Source organism: Taudactylus pleione, unplaced genomic scaffold (assembly GCF_031769625.1).
Source record: "Taudactylus pleione unplaced genomic scaffold, aTauple2 ptg000612l, whole genome shotgun sequence".
Classification (NCBI taxonomy): domain Eukaryota; kingdom Metazoa; phylum Chordata; class Amphibia; order Anura; family Myobatrachidae; genus Taudactylus; species Taudactylus pleione.
The window spans coordinates 1474021-1487147 of NW_028285014.1; the positions used below are offsets into that span (position 1 = coordinate 1474021).

A 13127-nucleotide genomic window follows, 5' to 3' on the forward strand; every position below is an offset into this window, starting at 1 on the left:
AGGATGGCCGAGTGGTCTAAGGCGCCAGACTCAAGATTCTACTCTTCCAGTTAATGGGAATTCTGGTCTCTATAAAGAGGCATGGGTTGAAATCCCACTTCTGACAATATTTTCTTGCTCTTTGGTTATGTTTTACACTCAAAATGACCGACATTGAGAAGTTTGCTCAGGACATCCACAGTCTTTCAATCTTTCCTCTCCCAGACATTGATATCTTGATCCCATTTATTTCTCAGCAATATGAAGCACAATGATTGAATGAATTAAAGGGCATAGAAACTTTTAAAGACCTAAGAATTGATCGATTTTCCCATCTGCATTCCAATCAAGATCAAATTACATTAGAGTTAAATTAATTACATTATTCTTAAATGATAAAGACACTATGATTAGTTTTAAAATTCTAAAGTTCAGTTCATATAGAAATTGGCTATTGAAATAATGTATTACATAGAAACAGAGTTTGATGGCAGATAAGAACCACTTGGCCCATGTAGTCTGCTCCTTTTCATGTATCCTTTAGGCAACTTCAACCCTATTTGCTCCTTACATTTCTCTTAAGGATATTCTTATGCCTATCCGAAGCGTGTTTAAATTGTTTCACCGTTTAGCTTCAACAACATCGGATGGGAGGCTTTTCTATTTATCAACTACCCTTTCTGTGAAGTAATTTTTCATCAAATTTCCTCTAAGTCTACCTCCCTCCAGTTTCAGTGCATGTCCTCGTGTTCTTGTACATCTCTTCCTTTGAAGAATAAGTATTGTTTGCACAACATTCTTTTAGTATTCAGTAATCTAAACATAAAACACAAGAATAATTGGCATTGAAAGTATTTTAAGGCTCTTAGACTTTACATATAACGTGATATACAATTTACTTCTAAGACAAACTAATCTGTTCTGCTAGGATGAAGACCTCAGTAAAGGGTGGCAACAGTAATTTTGAAGGATAACACTTTAGCTTGAGCCATTTTTCCTAAATAATGTTATTTAAGAAACAGCTTTTAGAGGAAATGCATTAATCTAAGATCTTGATTTAATGACCCCATTTTCAACAAGGCCAAATTATTTGTCAAAATCACAATCAAAAATATAAATAGTAAAATGATAAACCCTAACAGGAAGCAGGTTTGGACATACTGATGTGCATGTCAGGATGGCCGAGTGTTCTAAGGCGCCAGACTAAAGATTCTACTCTTCCAGTTAATGGGAATTCTTGTCTCTGTAAAGAGGCGTAGGTTCAAATCCCACTTCTGACAATATTTTCTTGCTCTTTGGTTATGTTTTACACTCAAAATGACCGACATTGAGAAGTATGCTCAGGACATCCACAGTCTTTCAATCTTTCCTCTCCCAGACATTGATATCTTGATCCCATTTATTTCTAAGCAATATGAAGCACAATGATTGAATGAATTAAAGGGCATAGAAACTGTTAAAGACCTAAGAATTGATCGATTTTCCCATCTACATTCCAATCAAGATCAAATTACATTAGAGTTAAATTAATTAAATTATTCTTAAATGATAAAGACACTATGATTAGTTTTAAAATTCTAAAGTTCAGTTCATGTAGAAATTGACTGTTGAAATAATGTTTTACATAGAAACAGAATTTGATGGCAGATAAGAACCACTTGGCCCACGTAGTCTGCTCCTTTTCATGTATCCTTTAGGCAACTTCAACCCTATTTGCTCCTTACATTTCTTTTAAGGATATTCTTATGCCTATCCCAAGCGTATTTAAATTGTTTCACCATTTAGCTTCAACAACATCGGATGGGAGGCTTTTCTATTTATCAATTACCCTTTCTGTGAAGTAATTTTTCTTCAAATTTCCTCTAAGTCTACCTCCCTTCAGTTTCAGTGCATGTCCTCATGTTCTTGTACATCTCTTCCTTTGAAGAATAAATATTGTTTGCACAACATTCTTTTAGTATTCAGTAATCTAAACATAAAACACAAGAATAATTGGCATCGAAAGTATTTTAAGGCTCTTAGACTTTACATATAACATCATATACAATTTTCTTCTAAGACAAACTAATCTGTTCTGCTAGGATGAAGACCTTAGTAAAGGGTGGCAACAGTAATTTTGAAGGATAAAACTTTAGCTTGAGCCATTTTTCCTAAATAATGTTATTTAAGAAACAGCTTTTAGAGGAAATGCATAAATCTAAGATCTTGATTTAATGACCCCTTTTTCAACAAGTCCAAATTATTTGTCAAAATCACAATCAAAAATATAAATAGTAAAATGATAAACCCTAACAGGAAGCAGGTTCGGATATACTGATGTGCTTGTCAGGATGGCCGAGTGGTCTAAGGCGCCAGACTAAAGATTCTACTCTTCCAGTTAATGGGAATTCTTGTCTCTGTAAAGAGGCGTAGGTTCAAATCCCACTTCTGATAATATTTTCTTACTCTTTGGTTATGTTTTACACTCAAAATGACCGACATTGAGAAGCATGCTCAGGACATCCACAGTCTTTCAATCTTTCATCTCCCAGACATTGATATCTTGATCCCATTTATTTCTCAGCAATATGAAGCACAATGATTGAATGAATTAAAGGGCATAGAAACTTTTAAAGACCTAAGAATTGATCGATTTTCCCATCTGCATTCCAATCAAGATCAAATTACATTAGAGTTAAATTAATTACATTATTCTTAAATGATAAAGACACTATGATTAGTTTTAAAATTCTAAAGTTCAGTTCATGTAGAAATTGGCTATTGAAATAATGTATTACATAGAAACAGAATTTGATGGCAGATAAGAACCACTTGGCCCATGTAGTCTGCTCCTTTTCATGTATCCTTTAGGCAACTTCAACCCTATTTGCTCCTTACATTTCTCTTAAGGATATTCTTATGCCTATCTGAAGCGTGTTTAAATTGTTTCACCGTTTAGCTTCAACAACATCGGATGGGAGGCTTTTCTATTTATCAACTACCCTTTCTGTGAAGTAATTTTTCATCAAATTTCCTCTAAGTCTACCTCCCTCCAGTTTCAGTGCATGTCCTCGTGTTCTTGTACATCTCTTCCTTTGAAGAATAAGTATTGTTTGCACAACATTCTTTTAGTATTCAGTAATCTAAACATAAAACACAAGAATAATTGGCATTGAAAGTATTTTAAGGCTCTTAGACTTTACATATAACGTGATATACAATTTACTTCTAAGACAAACTAATCTGTTCTGCTAGGATGAAGACCTCAGTAAAGGGTAGCAACAGTAATTTTGAAGGATAACACTTTAGCTTGAGCAATTTTTCCTAAATAAAGTTATTTAAGAAACAGCTTTTAGAGGAAATGCATTAATCTAAGATCTTGATTTAATGACCCCTTTTTCAACAAGGCCAAATTATTTGTCAAAATCACAATCAAAAATATAAATAGTAAATTGATAAACCCTAACAGACAGCAGGTTCAGACATACTGATGTGCTTGTCAGAATGGCCGAGCGGTCTAAGGCGCCAGACTCAAGATTCTACTCTTCCAGTTAAAGGGAATTCTTGTCTCTGTAAAGAGGCGTGGGTTCAAATCCCACTTCTGACAATATTTTCTTGCTCTTTGGTTATGTTTTACACTCAAAATGACCAACATTGAGAAGTTTGCTCAGGACATCCACAGTCTTTCAATCTTTCCTCTCCCAGACATTGATATCTTGATCCCATTTATTTCTAAGCAATATGAAGCACAATGATTGAATGAATTAAAGGGCATAGAAACTGCTAAAGACCTAAGAATTGATCGATTTTCCCATCTACATTCCAATCAAGATCAAATTACATTAGACTTAAATTAATTAAATTATTCTTAAATGATAAAGACACTATGATTAGTTTTAAAATTCTAAAGTTCAGTTCATGTAGAAATTGACTGTTGAAATAATGTATTACATAGAAACAGAATTTGATGGCAGATAAGAACCACTTGGCCCATGTAGTCTTCTCCTTTTCATGTATCCTTTAGGCAACTTCAATCCTATTTGCTCCTTACATTTCTCTTAAGGATATTCTTATGCCTATCCCAAGCGTGTTTAAATTGTTTCACCATTTAGCTTCAACAACATCGGATGGGAGGCTTTTCTATTTATCAACTACCCTTTCTGTGAAGTAATTTTTCTTCAAATTTCCTCTAAGTCTACCTCCCTCCAGTTTCAGTGCATGTCCTCGTGTTCTTGTACATCTCTTCCTTTGAAGAATAAGTATTGTTTGCACAACATTCTTTTAGTATTCAGTAATCTAAACATAAAACACAAGAATAATTGGCATCGAAAGTATTTTAAGGCTCTTAGACTTTACATATAACATGATATACAATTTACTTCTAAGACAAACTAATCTGTTCTGCTAGGATGAAGACCTTAGTAAAGGGTGGCAACAGTAATTTTGAAGGATAACACTTTAGCTTGAGCCATTTTTCCTAAATAATGTTATTTTAGAAACAGCTTTTAGAGGAAATGCATTAATCTAAGATCTTGATTTAATGACCCCTTTTTCAACAAGTCCAAATTATTTGTCAAAATCACAATCAAAAATATAAATAGTAAATTGATAAACCCTAACAGACAGCAGGTTCGGGCATACTGATGTGCTTGTCAGGATGGCCGAGTGGTCTAAGGCGCCAGACTCAAGATTCTACTCTTCCAGTTAATGGGAATTCTGGTCTCTATAAAGAGGCGTGGGTTGAAATCCCACTTCTGACAATATTTTCTTGCTCTTTGGTTATGTTTTACACTCAAAATGACCGACATTGAGAAGTTTGCTCAGGACATCCACAGTCTTTCAATCTTTCCTCTCCCAGACATTGATATCTTGATCCCATTTATTTCTCAGCAATATGAAGCACAATGATTGAATGAATTAAAGGGCATAGAAACTTTTAAAGACCTAAGTATTGATCGATTTTCCCATCTGCATTCCAATCAAGATCAAATTACATTAGAGTTAAATTAATTACATTATTCTTAAATGATAAAGACACTATGATTAGTTTTAAAATTCTAAAGTTCAGTTCATATAGAAATTGGCTATTGAAATAATGTATTACATAGAAACAGAGTTTGATGGCAGATAAGAACCACTTGGCCCATGTAGTCTGCTCCTTTTCATATATCCTTTAGGCAACTTCAACCCTATTTGCTCCTTACATTTCTCTTAAGGATATTCTTATGCCTATCCGAAGCGTGTTTAAATTGTTTCACCGTTTAGCTTCAACAACATCGGATGGGAGGCTTTTCTATTTATCAACTACCCTTTCTGTGAAGTAATTTTTCATCAAATTTCCTCTAAGTCTACCTCCCTCCAGTTTCAGTGCATGTCCTCGTGTTCTTGTACATCTCTTCCTTTGAAGAATAAGTATTGTTTGCACAACATTCTTTTAGTATTCAGTAATCTAAACATAAAACACAAGAATAATTGGCATTGAAAGTATTTTAAGGCTCTTAGACTTTACATATAACGTGATATACAATTTACTTCTAAGACAAACTAATCTGTTCTGCTAGGATGAAGACCTCAGTAAAGGGTGGCAACAGTAATTTTGAAGGATAACACTTTAGCTTGAGCCATTTTTCCTAAATAATGTTATTTAAGAAACAGCTTTTAGAGGAAATGCATTAATCTAAGATCTTGATTTAATGACCCCATTTTCAACAAGGCCAAATTATTTGTCAAAATCACAATCAAAAATATAAATAGTAAAATGATAAACCCTAACAGGAAGCAGGTTTGGACATACTGATGTGCATGTCAGGATGGCTGAGCGGTCTAAGGCGCCAGACTCAAGATTCTACTCTTCCAGTTAATGGGAATTCTGGTCTCTGTAAAGAGGCGTCGGTTCAAATCCCACTTCTGACAATATTTTCTTGCTCTTTGGTTATGTTTTACACTCAAAATGACCAACATTGAGAAGTTTGCTCAGGACATCCACAGTCTTTCAATCTTTCCTCTCCCAGACATTGATATCTTGATCCCATTTATTTCTAAGCAATATGAAGCACAATGATTGAATGAATTAAAGGGCATAGAAACTGTTAAAGACCTAAGAATTGATCGGTTTTTCCATCTACATTCCAATCAAGATCAAATTACATTAGACTTAAATTAATTAAATTATTCTTAAATGATAAAGACACTATGATTAGTTTTAAAATTCTAAAGTTCAGTTCATGTAGAAATTGACTGTTGAAATAATATATTACATAGAAACAGAATTTGATGGCAGATAAGAACCACTTGGCCCACGTAGTCTGCTCCTTTTCATGTATCCTTTAGGCAACTTCAATCCTATTTGCTCCTTACATTTCTCTTAAGGATATTCTTATGCCTATCCCAAGCGTGTTTAAATTGTTTCACCATTTAGCTTCAACAACATTGGATGGGAGGCTTTTCTATTTATCAACTACCCTTTCTGTGAAGTAATTTTTCTTCAAATTTCCTCTAAGTCTACCTCCCTCCAGTTTCAGTGCATGTCCTCGTGTTCTTGTACATCTCTTCCTTTGAAGAATAAGTATTGTTTGCACAACATTCTTTTAGTATTCAGTAATCTAAACATAAAACACAAGAATAATTGGCATCGAAAGTATTTTAAGGCTCTTAGACTTTACATATAACATGATATACAATTTACTTCTAAGACAAACTAATCTGTTCTGCTAGGATGAAGACCTTAGTAAAGGGTGGCAACAGTAATTTTGAAGGATAAAACTTTAGCTTGAGCAATTTTTCCTAAATAATGTTATTTAAGAAACAGCTTTTAGAGGAAATGCATTAATCTAAGATCTTGATTTAATGACCCCTTTTTCAACAAGGCCAAATTATTTGTCAAAATCACAATCAAAAATATAAATAGTAAAATGATAAACCCTAACAGGAAGCAGGTTTGGACATACTGATGTGCTTGTCCGGTTGGACGAGCGGTCTAAGACACCAAACTCAAGTTTCTACTCTTCCAGTTAATGGGAATTCTGGTCTCTATAAAGAGGCGTAGGTTCAAATCCCACTTCTGACAATATATTTTTGCTCTTTGGTTATGTTTTACACTCAAAATGACTGACATTGAGAAGTATGCTCAGGACATCCACAGTCTTTCAATCTTTCCTCTCCCAGACATTGATATCTTGATCCCATTTATTTCTAAGCAATATGAAGCACAATGATTGAATGAATTAAAGGGCATAGAAACTTTTAAAGACCTAAGAATTGATCAATTTTCCCATCTACATTCCAATCAAGATCAAATTACATTAGAGTTAAATTAATTAAATTATTCTTAAATGATAAAGACACTATGATTAGTTTTAAAATTCTAAAGTTCAATTCATGTAGAAATTGGCTATTGAAATAATGTATTACATAGAAACAGAATTTGATGGCAGATAAGAACCACTTGGCCCATGTAGTCTGCTCCTTTTCATGTATCATTTAGGCAACTTCAACCCTATTTGCTCCTTACATTTCTCTTAAGGATATTCTTATGCCTATCCGAAGCGTGTTTAAATTGTTTCACCATTTAGCTTCAACAACATCGGATGGGAGGCTTTTCTATTTATCAACTACCCTTTCTGTGAAGTAATTTTTCATCAAATTTCCTCTAAGTCTACCTCCCTCCAGTTTCAGTGCATGTCCTCGTGTTCTTGTACATCTCTTCCTTTGAAGAATAAGTATTGTTTGCACAACATTCTTTTAGTATTCAGTAATCTAAACATAAAACACAAGAATAATTGGCATTGAAAGTATTTTAAGGCTCTTAGACTTTACATATAACGTGATAAACAATTTACTTCTAAGACAAACTAATCTGTTCTGCTAGGAAGAAGACCTTAGTAAAGGGTGGCAACAGTAATTTTGAAGGATAACACTTTAGCTTGAGCCATTTTTCCTAAATAATGTTATTTAAGAAACAGCTTTTAGAGGAAATGCATTAATCTAAGATCTTGATTTAATGACCCCATTTTCAACAAGGCCAAATTATTTGTCAAATCACAATCAAAAATATAAATAGTAAAATGATAAACCCTAACAGGAAGCAGGTTTGGACATACTGACGTGCATGTCAGGATGGCCGAGCGGTCTAAGACACCAGACTCAAGATTCTACTCTTCCAGTTAATGGGAATTCTGGTCTCTGTAAAGAGGCGTAGGTTCAAATCCCACTTCTGACAATATATTCATGCTCTTTGGTTATGTTTTACACTCAAAATGACCGACATTGAGAAGTATGCTCAGGACATCCACAGTCTTTCAATCTTTCCTCTCCCAGACATTGATATCTTGATCCCATTTATTTCTAAGCAATATGAAGCACAATGATTGAATGAATTAAAGGGCATAGAAACTTTTAAAGACCTAAGAATTGATCAATTTTCCCATCTACATTCCAATCAAGATCAAATTACATTAGAGTTAAATTAATTAAATTATTCTTAAATGATAAAGACACTATGATTAGTTTTAAAATTCTAAAGTTCAGTTCATGTAGAAATTGACTGTTGAAATAATGTATTACATAGAAACAGAATTTGATGGCAGATAAGAACCACTTGGCCCACGTAGTCTGCAGCTTTTCATGTATCCTTTAGGCAACTTCAATCCTATTTGCTCCTTACATTTCTCTTAAGGATATTCTTATGCCTATCCCAAGCGTGTTTAAATTGTTTCACCATTTAGCTTCAACAACATCGGATGGGAGGCTTTTCTATTTATCAACTACCCTTTCTGTGAAGTAATTTTTCTTCAAATTTCCTCTAAGTCTACCTCCCTCCAGTTTCAGTGCATGTCCTCGTGTTCTTGTACATCTCTTCCTTTGAAGAATAAGTATTGTTTGCACAACATTCTTTTAGTATTCAGTAATCTAAACATAAAACACAAGAATAATTGGCATTGAAAGTATTTTAAGGCTCTTAGACTTTACATATAACGTGATATACAATTTACTTCTAAGACAAACTAATCTGTTCTGCTAGGATGAAGACCTTAGTAAAGGGTGGCAACAGTAATTTTGAAGGATAACACTTTAGCTTGAGCCATTTTTCCTAAATAATGTTATTTTAGAAACAGCTTTTAGAGGAAATGCATTAATCTAAGATCTTGATTTAATGACCCCTTTTTCAACAAGTCCAAATTATTTGTCAAAATCACAATCAAAAATATAAATAGTAAATTGATAAACCCTAACAGACAGCAGGTTCAGACATACTGATGTGCTTGTCAGGATGGCCGAGCGGTCTAAGGCGCCAGACTCAAGATTCTACTCTTCCAGTTAATGGGAATTCTGGTCTCTGTAAAGAGGCGTGGGTTCAAATCCCACTTCTGACAATATTTTCTTGCTCTTTGGTTATGTTTTACACTCAAAATGACCAACATTGAGAAGTATGCTCAGGACATCCACAGTCTTTCAATCTTTCCTCTCCCAGACATTGATATCTTGATCCCATTTATTTCTCAGCAATATGAAGCACAATGATTGAATGAATTAAAGGGCATATAAACTTTTAAAGACCTAAGAATTGATCGATTTTCCCATCTGCATTCCAATCAAGATCAAATTACATTAGAGTTAAATTAATTAAATTATTCTTAAATGATAAAGACACTATGATTAGTTTTAAAATTCTAAAGTTCAGTTCATATAGAAATTGGCTATTGAAATAATGTATTACATAGAAACAGAATTTGATGGCAGATAAGAACCACTTGGCCCATGTAGTCTGCTCCTTTTCATGTATCCTTTAGGCAACTTCAACCATATTTGCTCCTTACATTTCTCTTAAGGATATTCTTATGCCTATCCGAAGCGTGTTTAAATTGTTTCACCGTTTAGCTTCAACAACATTGGATGGGAGGCTTTTCTATTTATCAACTACCCTTTCTGTGAAGTAATTTTTCTTCAAATTTCCTCTAAGTCTACCTCCCTCCAGTTTCAGTGCATGTCCTCGTGTTCTTGTACATCTCTTCCTTTGAAGAATAAGTATTGTTTGCACAACATTCTTTTAGTATTCAGTAATCTAAACATAAAACACAAGAATAATTGGCATCGAAAGTATTTTAAGGCTCTTAGACTTTACATATAACATGATATACAATTTACTTCTAAGACAATCTAATCTGTTCTGCTAGGATGAAGACCTTAGTAAAGGGTGGCAACAGTAATTTTGAAGGATAACACTTTAGCTTGAGCCATTTTTCCTAAATAATGTTATTTTAGAAACAGCTTTTAGAGGAAATGCATTAATCTAAGATCTTGATTTAATGACCCCTTTTTCAACAAGTCCAAATTATTTGTCAAAATCACAATCAAAAATATAAATAGTAAATTGATAAACCCTAACAGACAGCAGGTTCGGGCATACTGATGTGCTTGTCAGGATGGCCGAGTGGTCTAAGGCGCCAGACTCAAGATTCTACTCTTCCAGTTAATGGGAATTCTGGTCTCTATAAAGAGGCATGGGTTGAAATCCCACTTCTGACAATATTTTCTTGCTCTTTGGTTATGTTTTACACTCAAAATGACCGACATTGAGAAGTTTGCTCAGGACATCCACAGTCTTTCAATCTTTCCTCTCCCAGACATTGATATCTTGATCCCATTTATTTCTCAGCAATATGAAGCACAATGATTGAATGAATTAAAGGGCATAGAAACTTTTAAAGACCTAAGAATTGATCGATTTTCCCATCTGCATTCCAATCAAGATCAAATTACATTAGAGTTAAATTAATTACATTATTCTTAAATGATAAAGACACTATGATTAGTTTTAAAATTCTAAAGTTCAGTTCATATAGAAATTGGCTATTGAAATAATGTATTACATAGAAACAGAGTTTGATGGCAGATAAGAACCACTTGGCCCATGTAGTCTGCTCCTTTTCATGTATCCTTTAGGCAACTTCAACCCTATTTGCTCCTTACATTTCTCTTAAGGATATTCTTATGCCTATCCGAAGCGTGTTTAAATTGTTTCACCGTTTAGCTTCAACAACATCGGATGGGAGGCTTTTCTATTTATCAACTACCCTTTCTGTGAAGTAATTTTTCATCAAATTTCCTCTAAGTCTACCTCCCTCCAGTTTCAGTGCATGTCCTCGTGTTCTTGTACATCTCTTCCTTTGAAGAATAAGTATTGTTTGCACAACATTCTTTTAGTATTCAGTAATCTAAACATAAAACACAAGAATAATTGGCATTGAAAGTATTTTAAGGCTCTTAGACTTTACATATAACGTGATATACAATTTACTTCTAAGACAAACTAATCTGTTCTGCTAGGATGAAGACCTCAGTAAAGGGTGGCAACAGTAATTTTGAAGGATAACACTTTAGCTTGAGCCATTTTTCCTAAATAATGTTATTTAAGAAACAGCTTTTAGAGGAAATGCATTAATCTAAGATCTTGATTTAATGACCCCATTTTCAACAAGGCCAAATTATTTGTCAAAATCACAATCAAAAATATAAATAGTAAAATGATAAACCCTAACAGGAAGCAGGTTTGGACATACTGATGTGCATGTCAGGATGGCCGAGTGTTCTAAGGCGCCAGACTAAAGATTCTACTCTTCCAGTTAATGGGAATTCTTGTCTCTGTAAAGAGGCGTAGGTTCAAATCCCACTTCTGACAATATTTTCTTGCTCTTTGGTTATGTTTTACACTCAAAATGACCGACATTGAGAAGTATGCTCAGGACATCCACAGTCTTTCAATCTTTCCTCTCCCAGACATTGATATCTTGATCCCATTTATTTCTAAGCAATATGAAGCACAATGATTGAATGAATTAAAGGGCATAGAAACTGTTAAAGACCTAAGAATTGATCGATTTTCCCATCTACATTCCAATCAAGATCAAATTACATTAGAGTTAAATTAATTAAATTATTCTTAAATGATAAAGACACTATGATTAGTTTTAAAATTCTAAAGTTCAGTTCATGTAGAAATTGACTGTTGAAATAATGTTTTACATAGAAACAGAATTTGATGGCAGATAAGAACCACTTGGCCCACGTAGTCTGCTCCTTTTCATGTATCCTTTAGGCAACTTCAACCCTATTTGCTCCTTACATTTCTTTTAAGGATATTCTTATGCCTATCCCAAGCGTATTTAAATTGTTTCACCATTTAGCTTCAACAACATCGGATGGGAGGCTTTTCTATTTATCAATTACCCTTTCTGTGAAGTAATTTTTCTTCAAATTTCCTCTAAGTCTACCTCCCTTCAGTTTCAGTGCATGTCCTCATGTTCTTGTACATCTCTTCCTTTGAAGAATAAATATTGTTTGCACAACATTCTTTTAGTATTCAGTAATCTAAACATAAAACACAAGAATAATTGGCATCGAAAGTATTTTAAGGCTCTTAGACTTTACATATAACATCATATACAATTTTCTTCTAAGACAAACTAATCTGTTCTGCTAGGATGAAGACCTTAGTAAAGGGTGGCAACAGTAATTTTGAAGGATAAAACTTTAGCTTGAGCCATTTTTCCTAAATAATGTTATTTAAGAAACAGCTTTTAGAGGAAATGCATAAATCTAAGATCTTGATTTAATGACCCCTTTTTCAACAAGTCCAAATTATTTGTCAAAATCACAATCAAAAATATAAATAGTAAAATGATAAACCCTAACAGGAAGCAGGTTCGGATATACTGATGTGCTTGTCAGGATGGCCGAGTGGTCTAAGGCGCCAGACTAAAGATTCTACTCTTCCAGTTAATGGGAATTCTTGTCTCTGTAAAGAGGCGTAGGTTCAAATCCCACTTCTGATAATATTTTCTTACTCTTTGGTTATGTTTTACACTCAAAATGACCGACATTGAGAAGCATGCTCAGGACATCCACAGTCTTTCAATCTTTCATCTCCCAGACATTGATATCTTGATCCCATTTATTTCTCAGCAATATGAAGCACAATGATTGAATGAATTAAAGGGCATAGAAACTTTTAAAGACCTAAGAATTGATCGATTTTCCCATCTGCATTCCAATCAAGATCAAATTACATTAGAGTTAAATTAATTACATTATTCTTAAATGATAAAGACACTATGATTAGTTTTAAAATTCTAAAGTTCAGTTCATGTAGAAATTGGCTATTGAAATAATGT

The 13127-nt window shown here is 33.8% G+C and overlaps 5 non-coding genes across 5 annotated transcripts; all 5 read left to right on the forward strand.

Moving 5' to 3' along the window:
• Positions 1 to 2303: 2303 nt before the first annotated feature.
• Positions 2304 to 2412, forward strand: TRNAF-AAA (transfer RNA phenylalanine (anticodon AAA)). Its single transcript has 2 exons — positions 2304 to 2341; positions 2367 to 2412. It is a non-coding gene; the product is annotated as a tRNA-Phe (tRNA).
• Positions 2413 to 3456: 1044 nt separating this feature from the next.
• Positions 3457 to 3565, forward strand: TRNAL-CAA (transfer RNA leucine (anticodon CAA)). Its single transcript has 2 exons — positions 3457 to 3494; positions 3520 to 3565. It is a non-coding gene; the product is annotated as a tRNA-Leu (tRNA).
• Positions 3566 to 4609: 1044 nt separating this feature from the next.
• Positions 4610 to 4718, forward strand: TRNAL-CAA (transfer RNA leucine (anticodon CAA)). Its single transcript has 2 exons — positions 4610 to 4647; positions 4673 to 4718. It is a non-coding gene; the product is annotated as a tRNA-Leu (tRNA).
• Positions 4719 to 9220: 4502 nt separating this feature from the next.
• Positions 9221 to 9329, forward strand: TRNAL-CAA (transfer RNA leucine (anticodon CAA)). The gene is made up of 2 exons: positions 9221 to 9258; positions 9284 to 9329. It is a non-coding gene; the product is annotated as a tRNA-Leu (tRNA).
• A 3350-nt stretch (positions 9330 to 12679) lies between these two features.
• Positions 12680 to 12788, forward strand: TRNAF-AAA (transfer RNA phenylalanine (anticodon AAA)). The gene is made up of 2 exons: positions 12680 to 12717; positions 12743 to 12788. It is a non-coding gene; the product is annotated as a tRNA-Phe (tRNA).
• The last annotated feature ends 339 nt before the right edge of the window (positions 12789 to 13127 follow it).